The following is an 18655-nucleotide window of genomic DNA, read 5'->3' on the forward strand; positions in this document are numbered from 1 at the left end:
GTGGTAGCCATGAAGAACACTACAACCGGAAGTGATATTTTAAGTAGTGTTGAAGAAAGTGTTGAAAATATAGGACTGTCGTGGTATTCTTTAGTTTCAGTGTCTACAGACGGTGCACCAGCGATGACAGGGAAAAACTCAGGTTTCGTTGTGCTGTTGGAGGAGAAAATGCAAAAACTGACTGTGCCGAATGAAATAAGGGGCGTTCCCTGTGTGATCCACTAGGATAACGTATGTGCAAAGAGTATCACTCTAAAAAATGTCATGAGTGTTGTTGTTCGTACAACCAATTATAATAGGAAGCATGAGCTACAACACAGGCAATTAAAAGCTTTCTTGAGGATGTAGAAAGCCAGTATGGTAGCCTGCCTTATTACAGCGAGGTCCGCTGGCTTAGTAGTGGCGAACTATTAAATCGATTTTTTTGCCTATTAGATGAGATAAATATGTTCATGGAAATAAATAACATGTGTGTTCCTGAATTGAAAGAGCCTTCATGGAAATGTGATCTCGCTTTCTTAGCAGATTTAACTAGCCATCTGAACGCTTTGAACATTTCACTACAAGGTAAAGATCTGCTAATTACTCATTTCATAGATCGAATACGAGCTTTTAAAATGAAATTGACTCTTTGGGTGAGTCAGCTGAAAACAGGAAATCTAGCTCATTCTCCTAAATGATCATCCATGCAAGATGTTCACAAAGACTGTGAACGTTATTCACATAGTTTAGTTGCCCTTAAGGAAGAATTTAATCAACGCTTTCAAGATCTGACAGCACTAGACAGTGATTTTGATCTGTTCTCCTCTCCATATTCAGCGAATATTGAAGAGATTTGTCCTGATCTGCTACTAGAAATTATTGACCTGCAGTGTGACAGAGAATAAAGAGACAAATTTCAGAACAAGAAAAACATTTTGGAATTCTACAGACACTTCCCTCAGGATAGATTTCCTCGTTTGCACAAACTGGCGGCTAGAATAATATCAATGTTCGGTTCCACGTATGTTTGTGAACAACTGTTCTCTGCAATGAAATGTAACAAGACGCGCCTGAGAAACGCATTGTCTGATCGAAATTTAAACTGCACGTTGCGCCTACAGTGCACAAGAACAATTACTCCGAACGTAGACGCAATTGGAAAGGGCAAAAAGTACGATAACCGAGAATCCAACGCGTCGGTGACAGCTTTTATTGTGTAACAGTTCACAAATTAATACGAATGTAGAGGCATACACTAAGCTAATAAAATTATGTGGCACGTGTACATTCTCCTTTATTTGTTTCATTTGTCGCAGTAGTAATTCCTGAGTGATATCGCTGCAGGTGGTCGCGGATTTACATTGATTGGCGGCAGCTGTTGTGTGCCCCACGTGACTCTTCCCACTCTTCGCTCTGGTCCGGTAGTGGGGGTAGCGTGCTCGCGCTGCTCCGTGCTCGCGCCTTGGTGCTCACAGCTTGCTCCGCGAGTACGTATTTTGTGAAGCCCTGATCTAGGCCATAGGGGCTGCAGAGTCAGCACAACTTTAATACGTGAACACGAAAACTGAAGAACCAGTTTTTAATATTAATTGTACAAGGAGGCCAATCATCCTGATATAACTCGTAAGGTACTTTGCCATACATGTGCACAAAGAAAATATGACGTGTGTATTTACACATTAAGAGTACGAAAAGGAAGTAGAAGTTTTCGTATTCATGACACTGATGTTACATTCTCTATGATGCATTAAAATCTCCAATAACTGAACATCAAAAATTGAAGAGCTATCAACCTCTGTCCTGCACACCGATCAGGTGCAATGGTAAAAACACACTGAAGCGCCAAAGGAACTTGTATACAGATGTGTATTCAAATACAGAGCTATGTAAACAGGTAGAATACGGCGCTGCGGGCGGCAACAGCTATAAAAGACAACAAGTGTCTGGGGCAGTTGTTAGACCGGTTACTGCTGCTACAATGGCAGGTTATCAAGATTTTGTGACACTGAACGTCGTGTTACAGTCGGTGCACGAGGGATGAGACACCGCATCTCCAAGGTAGTGATGAAGTGGGGATTTTGACGTACGTACATTTCACAACTGTACCTTGAATATTTGGAATCCGGTAAAACATTAAATCTTCGACAGCGGTGCGGCTGGAAGAAGATCCTGCAAGAACGGGACCAACGTTCAACGTGACAGAAGTGCAACCCTTCCGCAAATTGCTGCAGATTTCAATTCTGGGCCATCAACAAGTGTCAGCGTGCTAACCGTTCAACGAAACATCATCGATATGGGCTTTCGGAACCGAAGGCCCACAAGTGTACTCTTGATGACTGCACGACAGGAAGCTATATTCCTCGCCTAGGGCCGTGAACACCGACATTGGACTGTTGATGACAGGAAACATATTTCCTGGTTAGACGAGTCTCGTTTCAAATTGTAATCCATGGACCTTGCATGTCAGCAGGGGACTGTTAAAGCTAGTGGAGGCTTTGTAATGGCGTGCGGTGTGTGCGGTTGGTATGATATGCGACTCTCGTGCGTGTAGATACGACTCTGATAGACGACACGTACGTAAGTATTCTGAGTGATCACCTGCAGCCACTGATGTCCATTGTGCATTCCGACGGACTTGGGCAATTCCAGCGGGACAATGCCACATCTCACAAATCCAGAATTGCTACAGAGTGTCTCCAGGAACACTCTTCTGAGTTTAAACACTTCCGTTGGCCACCAAACTCCCCAGACATGAACATTATTGAGCATATCTGGGATGCCTTGTAACGTGCTGTTCAATAGAGATCTCCACCCCTTCGTACTGTTACGAATTTATGGACAGCCCTTCAAGAAACATGGTGGCAATTGCCTTCAGCATTACCCTCCACCACTACTTCAGACATCAGTCGAGTCCATGCCACGTGTTGCGGCATTTCTGCGTGCTCGCGGGGACCCTACGCGAAATTAGGCAGGTGTACCAGTTTCTTAGGCTGTTCAGTGTAACGTGCGAAAGTAACATTTCGTCAAATAGCATTCTAGGGGCTTTTATGTTTACGTGGTTCATTTGCAGTAAAACATGCTACCGGGCAGCTACAACGCAACAACTGCTAAGTCGATGATGATGTCAGCAGTGAAAATCAACATATCGTAGTAACGAAGTCTGTAGATAATGTTTTATATTAGCGTCGCTATTTCGCTCACTTTTCTGTAAGAGTAACTGTGTCATCATTTGATGTCATTACCAGAAAATTTGAAATAAGTTCCTAGTTTCTGATTATTCATTATGAATAACTACGATTTCTGACTTCCCTTCTTATGCGGAAACTATATTTGTTTTAGGGTATGCCTAAAAGGAGAATGCTAACCGGTCGGAGCGAAAGACGCACAGTTAGACAGACACCATTTTTGCGTAGAGAAATAATAGCAATGTGGGCATTATTCATAATAATGCATCTGTTTTAGTCAGCGATCGTAATTTTTATACGTGAACATCGAAATCTGAGTTACCGATTTTTAAAGTAGATTATATAAGCAAGCCAATGAAAGTTATATAATTCGAAAGGAACTCTGCCGTAGATGTGCACAACGGAAAAAAAAGTCATGTGTATACATAGCCATGAGGACAGGAAATAGACTCACACACCAGACGCACACACACACATGAAAAGTTTTCCTTTATCTCTGGCATCGCTACCAACTTGTACCACGCGTAACAATCAGGTACAATGGTAGAAACAACGCACGAAAGTAACAACTTTTGTTGAAGTAGTATTCTAGGGACGTTCACGTTTAAATGTTGCAGATAGTTCATTTGCAGAAACATACATAGACCGAACAGCTACAATGGCGCAACTGCTACGTCGGTGATGTTGTCAAAAGTGTAAAATGAAACGTAGTAACGGAGCCGTCGGGGACAACAAATAGTGTTTATTGGCGTCGTTTTTTAACTTACTTTGGTCTAAGAGAGAACAGAACTAACTCTGTGTTCGTTTGCCGTCGTCGCCACAAAATGTAGTGTGTTCCTAATCTTCAGTACCTTCATTTTGAGTGGCCACAACGTCCCTTGGTATAAGGAAAATATATTTGTTTTATGGAAACTATTTGTTTCAGGCTATGCCTCGAAGAAGAATGTTAACGGGTCGAATTGAAAGACGAAGAGCTAGAGGGACACAATTTTTCCGTAGAGAAAGTAATAGGAATAATGCAGATGTCGATAAAGATAATTCTACTGTTATTCTGAAAGCTACATTAAAATCTGCACTGAACATGATTTCATATAATTGTGAGAACTGTTATTGCGGTTTGATGAATTTACAGTGCAGACTTTGTAATGCAAATCATTTCGCGTATGAAGTGACTTTACGCGATGCAACGCTATTCGCATCGTTTTGTCATTAAGGGGAAAGTTGCCACCATTAACACAAAATTAATTATTTCAGTGCATTGTATCACAGATTCTCTTCAAAGAATCGAACAATTAAATAGATACCAAAGAATTATTTTTAGAATATACGTAGCTACGTTGCACAGATCAGTTCTAAGGCTAAAATTTAATACACTTCAAGATGCATGATTTGCCATTACAGATGAAGTCCACTGACGCAGTTGGTCGAATTTCGACCACAGGCGATACTAGTACTAATAAATGGTCTCATACTGCCAAGTTATTTACAAACTGGACTCGACTTCCTGTGCTTCACTTTTTTTTACCGGGTAATGAATTACAATACTTGCTGTCACACAGCTTGGACATATTTGCCGAAAATCATGTTGCAGCACCTTCAGCTACTATGAATAGCTTTATGGTTACTAATCATCATCAGGAACAAGATGGTTTTCAATTACGGGATAAGGATATTACCTATTACCAGCAAGCGATTTTTTTATAATTACTGTACGGAGATAGTTCAATTGTTAAACTTCTTAAGCCTGATAATGATTACTAACAACTATAGCTGGTAACAATAACAAAGTTTTTCATATCAGTTTGTTAGGAGGGCATGTCATTTAGATTTTTGTATGTTATCGATGTGCATGTCAGAGAGGGCACGTTACGTCACTGTTGAACAATCTTTGGTCTTGTTGTGACACAGTCTTTGCCTCTGCGCCGTCTGGTACATTCTTAGTTGAAGTGTGGTATGTGATGGACGTATTCTGTAGTGCTGTGTTGACTTGTGATTGTATCTGCTAGGTAAAGAAAGATTTATTGTAAAGGACAGCAAGGATGAATATGTACATGCCGAAAGGCGAAACGGATATAAATTTTGAATAATGTAGTCTCCCGATAAGACAGCAGCACTGCGCAGCTGGGAATGATTATTGTCAGCTAGTTAACTTGCTCAGAGCTGAGAGAAAGACCACTCCACTTTCCTGGGTTATGCATTAACATATTAACTGCTTAAGATGTTCGGTTTTTATAGAAATTCTCTGTTAACATTGTACCCTTGTTAAATCACTGTTCATTTTGTTGAGTATAGTACTGTTCAGACAAATGTTAATGTGTGAAGATCGCACAAAGCTTTACTCTGTCTTTTTGAACACATACTTCATTCTAAATTCGTTGTTTTGCAATATCTCCCCATCCCGATGTTCACCATTACGCATCACCACACTGCACCAACTGGTCTGCAACACTTTAGTTTGTAAATTTTATTTATAAGTAGAGACCTAGTTTTGCAGCTGCCTGCATGCTGCTTGCTGTTGTGCTTTCGAGCAATCTGCAACAATGTTGTCAAGACGCGAGGTGAGTGAAATTTTTGATTAGGGCCAGATAATTGTTTTACGTCAGTTGTCCCATAATATAAGGCCAAGATGTATTCAGACCAGTTACAGTTTAATTGAAATTATGTTCTGTTCGGTCAAAGGTATAGTATAGTATACGACTCTAGGTTGGACAACAGCTTGCGGGAACATAGTTTTAGTAACGCGTAGATTTTTGTAGAGTGGGAGGTAAATTTGGGCTAAATTTCATATATAAATAAATATGGTGGAAAGGTTACAAGTTGACGGTAGTACACCACGACTTTCCACTCGTTAATTGGTGTTTCCAATCATTATGATAAACAGGCGTCGTTCTTAAAAAGGTTTTGGAAAAGATTTCTGAGTCTGTCTTGAAACTTATGAACCTGAACGACTGTCGGGACGTTGGTAGTGTTTTACACTGCATCTTTACAAACAAGGTGTTAACACCTGCACTGCATTAATAACGTCGTCTGCACTAGTTCTCTTAATGTCAGTAATATGTTCATCCGTTCTTGTCGTTACGGTTTTGTACATTTTTTCCCACTCAGTGAAAATTTTTGTAAATAATGTAATTCTATATGTCTGATTTTATTGTGGCTGGCGGCCACGAAAATTTTATTTAATCTCTGTAAACGGATTCTGATAAACTACATTTTATTCTTCCTAGACACTGAAATATTTTTTCGTAAGCAAGTAATCGATAGTAATCGATATAAAATTTGGCAGTCAATACTGTTCTTCGACAATTTGTAATTTCTGTCCACGTCACGCTGTAGAATAACCTTGTTTCAGTGGTCACAGAACATATTGCTTTAGCCTTTTATAAATAAGGTAAGGGATCTCACTCTACATCTAAGAGCATTTAAGACTCGTCTGCTTTATGTGCGAGTCTACGTTGTGCCTAACAAAAACCTCTCCGATGCCTCGTGGAGCGTATTTCAAGTTTGCGGAGTATCTGCGCTGTAAGTTGCCTCATTGGCCTTCTCGGAAGTAGTCCCAGGGGAATTTATTCTACCCACCGACTTTTCGAGGCCATTGAACTCCCCCGTAATGGGGCCATTCGGCGAAATTGCATTTCCAGCAATCGGGTCGTCCCTGGCGCCTTAGGCTACGCCCTATGCATCCAAAGACATCGCAGCGGCAGACAATGTGGCCTCCTAACTCTGTTATTGGCTCACCATAGAGGCTCCCCATCTGTGAAAGGCGTGGCGAACACCGAAGGGCTACTTCAAACGTAAATATGAGGTCATTACGCCACACACTTCTATGTTTATTCTGCATCTGCCAAACTAGGGTTGTTCTCAGGCAAAGTGACACTTTATCCACCTCGCACTGTGATTTGGTACATTTAACTTTTTTTGTATCCTGTTGATACATGTTGAACAACGGCGTTACATCAAGTGTAAGCGTCATTCGCGGAATAGCTTTCATTACATTGATTTTTAAAACAGTTGTGTTGTTTGTGTTTGGATCAAATGTACGCCTCAGCGTCAAAAATTTTTTTGTTTTCCAAGGCTTTCCATCGACGGGAATTCAGCCGAATTTGTCAATAACTACGTACATTGTTGTTTATTTATTCCGTTCTTTTTTTTAATTCTCATTTCGTAACGCACTAAGGGCTACAGCTATCACCTCCTTTCCTACTTATGTTAAGATTTTTCTAGAAGATACTTTATACTTTATCAGTGAACGCCCGATTCTTTAAAGAATCAAACTTCCATGCATAAAACAGCTTCAAACGTCTTATTGCTTTACAAATGAGTTAACGTGTTAAATACTAGATTTTAAACATGTAAACAGGAACAAGTTTAAGAAAGGTTAGATATTATGCTAGCAGTTTATTGGAAGTCGCCAAGTGTCTCGTTATCAAACACTGAATGAATATAATCTGGGTAATTTGGGCGCCGTGAGATGAGCTGCCGCAGTACATACACACAGCATCAAATTGTAATGCTTCACTTTGTTCATTTACGAGACCGTCAGGTGGGATGAACTTCTTTTGCGATGCTTGCATCCAAACCTCCAGGTGTCAGACACTAAGATCGGTACCAGACGTCTGTCGATAGAGTATCAACCAAAACTCCGATTTAGTTAGCACTAAGTGTTGTCGTCCAGCAGAACGGGCGTAAAGTTTAACTGAAAGTAAAACCAGAGCTACGGAGCACACGGAAATCATAAATGTGAATAACAAAGAATTATAGCTTCCCTGGGGAAGTTGGTAGAGATTATAGTACGAAAGATTCTCGGTTCAGACCCCAACGATGTCAATATTTTTTACTGCATTATGCGTGGAATTGTTATATGGCACTAATAATACTTCTGCACATGTGATGCAATTGTTTCCTTATTCTACTATTCCGATCGTTTGCGTTCTTTCTGTGAAACTACAAACGCACTAGCTGCTTCACCACGACTAGTGTCCGTTCTGCCTCACATGTCCGACAGAACACCACACCTTTCTGTACAAATGTACTCTATAGGTTTGCTATCTTCAGGTAACGAAGCCAAAGCAGACTTACAAGAGAACATTGCTAGAAACTCCCAAAAGTCATTTTACATATCAGTAAAAGTCCTCCCATATAACAGTTTCACGTGTAAAGAGTTTAAATGTTGACAGCAGTGGGATTTGTGCGCAGGGCTTTTGGTACGACGATCTCGCGCTTTACCAATTAACCCACGAGAGATCTTCAAAGAAATTAACTAACGCTTTTCCTTTCATCCGTCGTTCTGATGTTACTTTTAATTACCTTTTAGCATGTTCTATTGAACGACAGCAGATAGCACGAACTAAATCGGCGTTTCGGTTGATACTCTATCGACATACAACGTTTGGTACCGATCTGGGTGTCTGACAGCTGGAGGTTTGGCGGTCAGCAAACGACGCCATGAAGAGGGAAGCGAGCGTCAGCCTGAGCTCACACACCGTTTCGTCAAGAAGATATAGCCAGAGCAAAAGAGTGCTGACGATGCGAAAGATTCTAACCAGCGCCTCTGGAGGGTGAGTTTGGACTAGGCTCATTCATCAGTTGACTAAACGAGAAAAGCAGAACAAATGAATAGATCGGCACCCAGTGGTTACCACACCCTGTTGTCTCTTCTGGAATGGTGGTGATGATGATGGTGGTGGTGGTGGTGGAGGGGAGGGGGGAGGGGGGGGGTTTGCAGCTGTTTAGGAAACACTGGCAACCAGACTCTCATATATATACAGGGCTACTACAAAAGATTGAAGCGATTTCATAAATTCATTGTAGCTCCATTCATTGACATATGGTCACGACACACTACAGATACGTAGAAAAACGCATAAAGTTTTGTTCAGCTGAAGCCGCACTTCAGGTTTCTGCCGTCAGAGCGCTCGAGAGCGCAGTGAGACAAAATGGCGACAGGAGCCGAGAAAGCGTATGTCGTGCTTGAAATGCACTCACATCAGTGAGTCATAACAGTGCAACGACACTTCAGGACGAAGTTCAACAAAGATCCACCAACTGCTAACTCCATTCGGCGATGGTATGCGCAGTTTAAAGCTTGTGGATGCCTCTGTAAGGGAAATCAACGGGTCGGCCTGCAGTGAGCGAAGAAACGGTTGAACGTGTGCGGGCAAGTTTCACGCGTAGCCCGCGGAAAATTGGCTCATGCCAGAACTGGAGACCGACAGCGCCGACTTCATCTTTCAACAGGATGGTGCTCCACCGCACTTCCATCATGATGTTCGGCATTTCTTAAACAGGAGATTGGAAAACCGATGGATCGGACGTGGTGGAGATCATGAGCAGCAATTCATGTCATGGCCTCCACGCTCTCCCGACTTAACCCTATGCGATTTTTTTCTGTGGGGTTATGTGAAATATTCAGTGTTTAAACCTCCTCTACCAAGAAACGTGCCAGAACTGCGAGCTCGCATCAACGATGCTTTCGAACTCATTGATGGGGACACGCTGCGCCGAGTGTGGGAGGAACTTGATTATCGGTTTGATGTCTGCCGAATCACTAAAGGGGCACATATCGAACATTTGTGAATGCCTAAAAAAACTTTTTGAGTTTTTGTATGTGTGTGCAAAGCATTGTGAAAATATCTCAGATAATAAAGTTATTGTAGAGCTGTGAAATCGCTTCAATCATTTGTAATAACCCTGTACTCCCAAACAGACCGTCGTTCTGAGATGTTCTTAGATTCTCGGTGACATTCTGTATGCACGAATGTATCGAAGAGTATGCGATGCCTAAGATGGTCTTCATCAGCTGCTGAGTTGGAGCTGGAGGCTCCTGCATTATCTAGTCACCTACCAAGGACAACATAACAGCAAGCAACCTCCTGTGCTGGGAACCACATGTAGATGACTTCGACTTTGCACCACAGGGTCCTTCTCAGGGTGACTACCACCTGCTCGCTGCCACCTCTCCAGTGGGGCAATGTTGAAGTCAGTCTGGGGGCGCCCCAGTCTCTCTCTAGTTCCTGAAGGTTACCATCGTTGCTGATCACCGCCCAGTGCGGACGTATACACCTTTGACTTCGCCCGTACTGCATGTTACAGTTTGAACACAACCCATCCCGATTTGATCCGCGGCGGCCACTGCTTAGACAGGTTGCTACGAGCGGCATGTGACACAAAGTTTCGCTGATGCCACAGCTTGTCGCCGCCGCCACGTGCTGTGCTGGTTCCCGAGAAGGCAGTGACTACAAGGGCGTTTGGCACACCGGCTGAGGAGCAACACCTTCCCGACCGCTGTAATACCGTCTCTGTACTGAAATGAACAAAGGACTATTAAATATACGACGTTTCATTAACGGCTGGCCAAGTACTTCAGCCTTCACCACCTCCTCAGCCCACATCCCGGCGAGGAAGCGGCACCTCCTGACCTTCAAGAGGCCGAGTCTTCCACCGCCCTGGAGTCACGTCACGAACTCAACAACTTATTGTGTCAATAATTGATCAGTAACTATGTGAAATACTGCTGTTGCTCCTGAGGCCGTTACACACGTAGCCTGCAACTGAAACCGTGCACCGTTTAAGCCATTTACTAATATACCGGGTGGTTATAATTAAAGTTTCCTTTCACTTTATAACAAGGAAACTAATTACCGTTCCAGTGCCAAACTTGTTAGCATTAGTGCATCATTTCCATGCGTCACAGCGCACCGTTCGGTTCCAGCTATGGCCACCTGGTGCCGTGATCAGTCATCGTGATTCATAGTCTCACACACCTGACCGGTTGCAATAAACTTGACGTGTCAACATGTGCTTGTACAGAAGGAGCAGGGCATTATTGATGAAGCTCTATTATCAAAACAACAGTAATGCTGCAGCTGCACTTCGAGAATATCGCCGGCTGAAAGGATTACGGAAGGGTCCTCTTTCTCCTCTTGCTCTGCGGAGTATGATGAAGAAGTTCGAATCAACTGGAGATCTGGGCGTCGCTCCGAGAGGAGGCCGACGACCGGTTGCAACACAGGTGGTTGATGAAATCGCTATTTCTATGGCAGATAACCCTGCGCGCAATTCCCGATCATGAGGCTGTGCGCATGCTGTGTCACAACAGTAGAACATCCCGTGGTCCACTGTACGGAAGGTGCTTCGAACCATTCTCAGATGGTATCCGTACAAGATCCGTATCGTACAGCAGGCTGCAGCACAGGATGCACAACGACGTGTTGACTTCGCTATCTACTTACTCGCAAGGATTGAAGTTGACGAAGGCTGACCCTGGACCATCCTATGGACAGACGAAGCTAATCTTTCTCTGACGGGTGAGGTGAACACACAGAATTTCCGAGTGGGAGGATCTTCACCTCCAGTCACTATGCATGAAGTTCCTCTGTGTGTTGAACGTGTCACGGTATGGTGTGGCTTCACGGCTACGTTCGTCATTGGCCCCTTCTTCTTTGAACAGGTTGGCGCTCAAGAACCAAAGACCTGCAATGTGAATGGCCAGCGTTACTGCAATATGCTTTGCCAGTATGTCATACCCGCCCTACAGGAGAGAGACCCATTGAACTCAGCGGTTTTCATGCAAGATGGGTCCCCACCGCACATCGCGCGTGAAGTTCGCCCGAAAGACATTTGGAAACGACCGAATTATCAGCCGATCCCTTACAAATACTTGGCCAACACGATCACCCGATCTCACTCCCTGTGATTTCTGGTTGTGGGGCTACCTGAAGGACAGAGTTTACCAGGGGAACATTCACACATGTGTTGATCTGAATCGCAGCGTATCAAGAGAGGTAGCCAGCATACCTACGGAGATGCTTCGTTCTGCTGTGCAGAATGCAATTCTGCGCTTTCCGACTCTTCTGGACGCTGATGGGCGTCATATTGAGCCCCTTTTGTAGATGTAATGGCACTGATATTTAATGTTATGATGCACAATAGCACCACATTAAAAGTCTTTCAATTGAATTGATTCCGCATTATTTCTCTCCCCATGTCCTTGACATTAATGCTACCAAATTTGGTACTCGCAACGTGATTGATTTCCGTGTTATAACATACACACACACACACACACACTTGTGAATGTAGCTTTGTAGCTTACCGTCACATTCACTTTTAACGTACAGTAGATGCCTACAATTTTTATAATAACAGCAATAAAATACATGAAGGCCTCGACTGTATACAATGACAAGTGACACTCGATGTAAAACTCAATTATTAGGGGCAAAACTTAATAAGTGATGTTCTTTACACGTATTAGTTGAAAGTTCTACGGTAATACGATAGATAGCAGCTCTACCTCTAAATACGGATTGTAGCTAGTGGTGACTTCGGCACGGTGTGTGCATGCGAACAGTGGTAAATTGCCACAAACATAGCTGCCTGTAGTCGTAATGAGTAATGAGTGTCGTGTTAGTGCCAAGAAAATGCTTTCCAAAGACGAAAAGTACGAATCGGAGTACGATGTGGATACGTAACTCCGATAAGGATCCTGTATATGTGCTTGAATGGGCGTGAAAAGATGTTACTGATCAGGTAAATGTGCGTATTTTGTTAACAAAGTGAGCAGTATCAAATCCCGTCGCTTACCACCGTTTACGTGTTTTTACGTGCAGTACAACGGCAGGGATGTTAAACGCCATCCTTAACATTGTTGACGTGCTGTAGTAAGTTCTTTCATTGGATTCTTATAAAGCACTGTCTACAGCTGTATAAATACCTCGTAAAACATTTGAACTAAAGTCAGTTTCGTATTTACCTGCTTAGCGCATAATTACTGCAGATACGCATCCCAAAGGCCGACGCTGCTAATATATTTATACTTGACGTATGTATGACGATATTAACGAGTACATACTAAAAATTATCCATGGATGTATTTCATTTTGATGCGCGAAATTATGAGACAGGTTGAGGATGTTAAGCTTATAGCTCTGAATTTCAGTAGTTTCGAAGGAATATCACAAAAATTCATCCTTAGGAAGAGCACCAGCTCCTCACCTTCTGCAAATAGTTGCAATTTATGCACATTATCAGCGCAACAGTCATAGAGATCGCAAGAGTGTAAAATATTCATGTACTACCACGCAAATGAAGAAAAACATACCTGAAGGAATGGAATATAGAACATACAGAGGCAGGTAATGGGGGTGGGGGTGGGGAGGGATTGAAGATAAACAGACCCTATGCGTGAATACTCCAAAAATTGTTTCGAGCTTGTAAGTGAAGAAATGCAAACGTATTCAGGAATTTCTGGCAGCTGAATTACTATGACACGAAAAATGCCTACCTACACGGTTGTTTATGATCAGTGTTTCTCGTAAACTTGACTTTAAACACTGGTAAGTTAATGGTAATTGAAGTTACGTGCACACCGTTTCCAAGGAAATAGTGTTAACTACTGCTAACGAGATTTTAATATTAGTATTCCAGGTATAATTCACCATTTTAAAAATATTTCTGTACTGTCGATATACATGAAAACGGTGAAGTAACTGGATGAAAAATCACATTGGATGTATATACAGTATCTTATTTATGGGATTAATTGAAATTTTATTGCACAGTTTCTCGAAACAACGTAAATGTGCTTTCGACTGATTACAGCTAAGGTCTTCATATAAAAAGCTTTAATTCAATGATGATAATAATAATAATAATATGTTTACATTGGTGAGAAGTATAGTGCTTTCTTTTGGCATTAGGAGGGAGTCACGATCGCCGTGACGCCTTCCATCCTCACTGTCGGAACCGCGCCTGCGTGAAAACAGCTTCGAACGCACCCAAAGGGAGCGTTACGAGACCGTCACTATTAGTAAGAGATTTAGTGAATAAGGTCGCAGGCTCAATTAGGCTGTTCGTTGGTGATACTGTTCTTTGTAGAACAGTAGCAACGCTAGAAAATTAAAGCGAAAAGAAGAAAGACCTGCAAAGAATCGAAGCTTGATGCACGGATTGACAACTGACACTAAAAATGAAAAAATACTGCATATTGCTCATCAATATGTAGAAAGATCCGCTTCTGTTGCGTTATGCGATGTGCGAACAATCACTGGAAAGAGTCACATGCATTAAATATCTGGGAGTGTGTGCATGGAACAGTTTAAAGTGCAACGACTGCGTGAGACCAATTGTAAGAAAGACTGGTACGTCAAACTGAGTTTCGCTGGAAGCGTCCTCAGCAAGTGACGTCCGTCCACGAAGCACGCAGCTCAAAAACGCTCTTTCAACCCATACTTGAGTTTTGCTCCTCTGTCAGTAATCCTTAACAGACAGGTTTGTCAGAGAAAGTGGATATGGTCCAAAGAAGAAATGTGCGTCTCGTCACGAATTCGTAAAATAAGCACGAATGCGCCAGGGAAACACTCATCGAAGTCCAATGACAGGCGCCATAAAGAAAGTACATGAAATGAATTCACAGTTGCGAATATGAACAACCATCTACTGCATAATGGAATGACGATAATGAAAATTTGTGCAGGGCCGGGACTAGAACCCGGATTTGCCGCTTATCGTAAGCGGTCGCCTTACGGTTAGCTATCCGAGCACGCTCTTTGGCTAGACTCAAACCGTCATATGTCGTCAACAATGTCCCTACAACTTCTACTCGCACATCCATTACTCGCATACACTGAAGAGCCAAAGAAACTGGTACAACTGTGTAGGGCCCCGTGAGCGCGCAGAAGTGCCGCAACACGACGTGGCATGGACTCGACTAATATCTGAAGTAGTGCTGGAGGGAATTGACACCACGAATCCTGCAGGGCTGTCCATAAATCCGTAAGAGTACGAGGGAGAGGAGATCTTTATTGAATAGTACATTGCAACGCATCCCAAATATGTTCAATAATGTTCATGTCTGGGGAGTTTGGTGGCCAGCAGTAGTGTTTAAACTCTGTAACAATTCTGGACGTGTGGGATGTGGCAGTTTCTTCCTGGAACTGCCCAAGTCCATCGGAATGCACAGTGAACATGAATGGATGCGGGTGACCAGACAAGATAATTACGCACGTGTCACCTGTCAGAGTCGTATCTGGACGTATCAGGTGTCCCGTATCACTCCAACTATACATGCTACACACCATTACAGAGCCTCCACCAGCTTCAACAGTTCCCTGCTGACATGCAGGGTCCGTGGGTTCATCAGGTCGCCTCCGTACCCGTACACGTCCATCCGCGTTACACAATTTGAAAAGAGACTCGTCCCACCAGGCAACATGTTTCCAGTCATCAACAGTGCAATGTCGGTGTCGACGCGCCCAGACGAGGCCTACCTTTGCATCGTGCATTCATCAAGGGTACACGATTGGGCCTTCGGCTCCGGAAGACCATATCGTTGAATGGATAGCACGCTGACACTTGTCGATGGCCCAGCACTGAAATCTGCAGCATTTTGCGGAAGGGTTGCACTTGTGTCACGCTGAACGATTTTCTTCAGTCGTCCTTGGTCCCGTTCTTGCAGGGTCTTTCTCCGGCCGCAGCGATGTCGGCGATTTGATGTTTTACCGGATTTCTGATATTCACGGTACACTCATGAAATGGTCGTACGGGGGAAATCCTCACTTCATCGCTACCTCGGAGATGCTGTGTCCCATCCCTTGTGCACCGACTATTACACGACGTTCAAACTCACAAAATCTTGACAACCCTCCATTGTAGCAGATGTAACCGATCTAACAAGTCCGCTAGACACAATTGTGGTCTTACATAGGCGTTGTCGACCGCAGCGTCTCGTTATGCCTGTTTACGTCTCTATGTGTATGAACACGCATACCTGCACCAGTTTCTTTGGCATTTCAGTATGTATTCCCGTGCAGGCGAGATATTTTTATTCAATATACTTATATGGATATGGTGTCTGTTCCTTCGGACATATGCGAAAGAACAGACACCTTTGATGACCTGCAGCTGTCTAGAACGAAATTAGAATTATATCTTAATACCGTCAGCTGGTGACGAGCGTTGATACACATCTACGGGGACAGGTGGAAACGTGTGCCCCGACCGGGACTCGAACCCGGGATCTCCTGCTTACATGGCAGACGCTCTATCCATCTGAGCCACCGAGGGAACAGGGGATAGCGCGACTGCAGGGTCTATCTCGCGCACGCCTCCCGCGAGACCCACATTCTCACCTTGTATGTTCACATTCGTAGTGTCCCACCCAAACACACTCATTACTCGTGGAAGACATTCTTACCAAGTCCCGTAAGAGTTCGGGGAATATGTGTCCTTCCGCACAGAAGAAGAAGGTCACGGCTGGTGTTGCCAGAACTATATACTTGTATGGTGTCTCTTCTTTCGGACAACGACAACGACAAGAATCCATGGATCCTGCTTATAATCAAGGGACTGTTCAAGCTGGTGGAGGCTCTGCAATGGTGTGGTGCGTGTGCAGTTGGAGTTAAAAGGGGCCCCTGGTACATCTAAATACGATTCTGACAGGTGACACGTGCGTAAGCGTCCTGTCTGATCACCTGCAGCCACTGATGTCCATTGTGTATTCCGATGGAACTGGGCAATTCCTGCAGGTGAATGCTACACGCCACGCGTCCAGAATTGCTAAAATGTGGCTCCGGAAACACTCTTCTGCGTTTAAACTCTTCCACTGGCCACCAAACTCCCCAAACGTGAACATTATTGAGCATATCTGGGATGCCTTGCAACGTGCTGTTCAGTAGAGATCTCCACCCCCTCGTACTCTTACGGATTTATGGACAGCCCTGCAGGATTCATGGAGTCAGTTCCCTGCAGCACAGCGTCAGACATTAATCGATTCCATGTCATGTCGTGTTCCGGCACTTCTGCGTGCTCGTGCGGGCCCTACACGAAATTAGGCACATGTGCCAGTTTCTTTCCCTCTCCAATGTAATTTTGTAGGTACCTTTCATAGAATAAGAGGATACTGTGTGCATTATGGATAGCGGGTATCTGGCCGTCGTGGCCGAGCGGTTCTAGGCACTACAGTCTGGAACCGCCCGACCGCTAAGGTCGCAGGTTCCAATCCTGCCTCAGGCATGGATGTGTGTCACGTCCTTAGGTTAGTTAGGTTTAAGTGGTTCTAAGTTCTAGGGGACTGATGACCTCATATGTTAAGTCCCATAGTGCTCAGAGCCATTTGAACCATTTTTTGATGAAGAGTAGTGTTATTCGTAAAGAAATAATAAGTGAAAGCGTCATATGTGACGGTAACGTTTTACAGTGCGAACAAAGTAGCACTAAGAGATAAACTGTTATCTTTCTATCGTCTTGTGGGGGCTGAAACCGAGAAAAGCTTAGAAAAGGATTGAAATTATGTTTGAAGGTCATTAGAAACCGCGAAGTGTACTCATTGTCGAACACTGGCTTGTGCGTAATTTGCGCTCTTTTTGTTAAAATAAAAGCCTTTTTTTCGCGCGTATCGAAGTTTAAGTCATCGCATCTTCTGAACTATGTGTCGTACAATTATACAAATTTGCAGGAACATTTGGATAGTGGTAACAAAATGCGCTTCGAATCGAGACAGAAACAAAGAAAAGATAAATTAAAACGTCATACTTGATGCCGATATTTTACTAAATGAACAACGAAAATGTAGTAAGCGAGACACTTCTTTCATCTCATTATTTTGAGGGGGATGTAAGCGAGAAAAAGTTTAGTAAAGGTTAGAAATTGTAAATTGTGTGTAAAGTTTTGAATATATTTTGGGTAATTGCGCATCACGAGTTATGCTGCTCTAGACGAAGTGTCTAACTTTAATACTTGAGTATTCCGATAAATCATAAATTTATAATTAGACCTCTTAACGAGTACATTATGACAGAATTCTAAATTTTGAAATTGGGTCGGCAATTATGATATTATATTTCCTCTGTAAGCAGCTACATAGGTAGCCTGCAATTGGGACAGTCCGCTGTGCACCGTTTTAGCCTTTTGAGATGTTTCTTCTGCTCTCTCCCTGCCATGCCCCCTCCCCACGCTCCCGCCAACTATTAATTCAAGTCAGATTAACTTGAGTTTGATGATGTATTTTCTTCTTTTTATTACAGCTTGAATAACTGAGGCGTCTACGGGCTCCGAGGGCTGTCGTACAATACTCGGTAAGCCAAAATGCATGCTTTTGCGCCCTATGTAGTCCTTAGAGTGGTCTGCAACTATGTCGTCCTATGCTCCGTTAACGTAGATTTTAAATGTATGCAGTCGTCGTATATAAAGCATATAGGTCCTTTATAAAGCGATTTTATTTGTGATTGTGAAGCTGACCCGTTGCATCAGTCCTAGTCGAAGATTCATGGTCTTCTTTTAGGGGTACATCAAAAGAATCCATGAAAACAATGCCTTCCAAGGTATGTCATGAACTGAATACCGAATGGATGAAGAAGATACGTGCCATCACTTGAAATATGGTGGTGGTGGTGGTTAGTGTTTAACGTCCCGTCGACAACGAGGTCATTAGAGACGGAGCGCAAGCTCGGGTTAGGGAAGGATTGGGAAGGAAAGCGGCCGTGCCCTTTCAA

The 18655-nt window shown here is 43.3% G+C and overlaps 1 protein-coding gene and 1 non-coding gene across 2 annotated transcripts in view; one reads left to right on the forward strand and one right to left on the reverse strand.

Annotated features, from left to right (window-relative positions):
* The window catches only part of LOC126100704 (rabphilin-3A), a 1079132-nt gene that overhangs the window by 436665 nt on the left and 623812 nt on the right, over positions 1 to 18655 (forward strand). The window contains exon 4 of the mRNA XM_049911320.1: positions 18188 to 18238. The gene's annotated coding sequence lies outside the window, so the exon portion shown is untranslated. The remainder of the gene's footprint in view (positions 1 to 18187; positions 18239 to 18655) is intronic.
* On the reverse strand, positions 16156 to 16229 carry Trnat-ugu (transfer RNA threonine (anticodon UGU)). Its single transcript has one exon. It is a non-coding gene; the product is annotated as a tRNA-Thr (tRNA).

The sequence above is a fragment of the Schistocerca cancellata genome, chromosome 9, assembly GCF_023864275.1.
Source record: "Schistocerca cancellata isolate TAMUIC-IGC-003103 chromosome 9, iqSchCanc2.1, whole genome shotgun sequence".
NCBI lineage: Eukaryota > Metazoa > Arthropoda > Insecta > Orthoptera > Acrididae > Schistocerca > Schistocerca cancellata.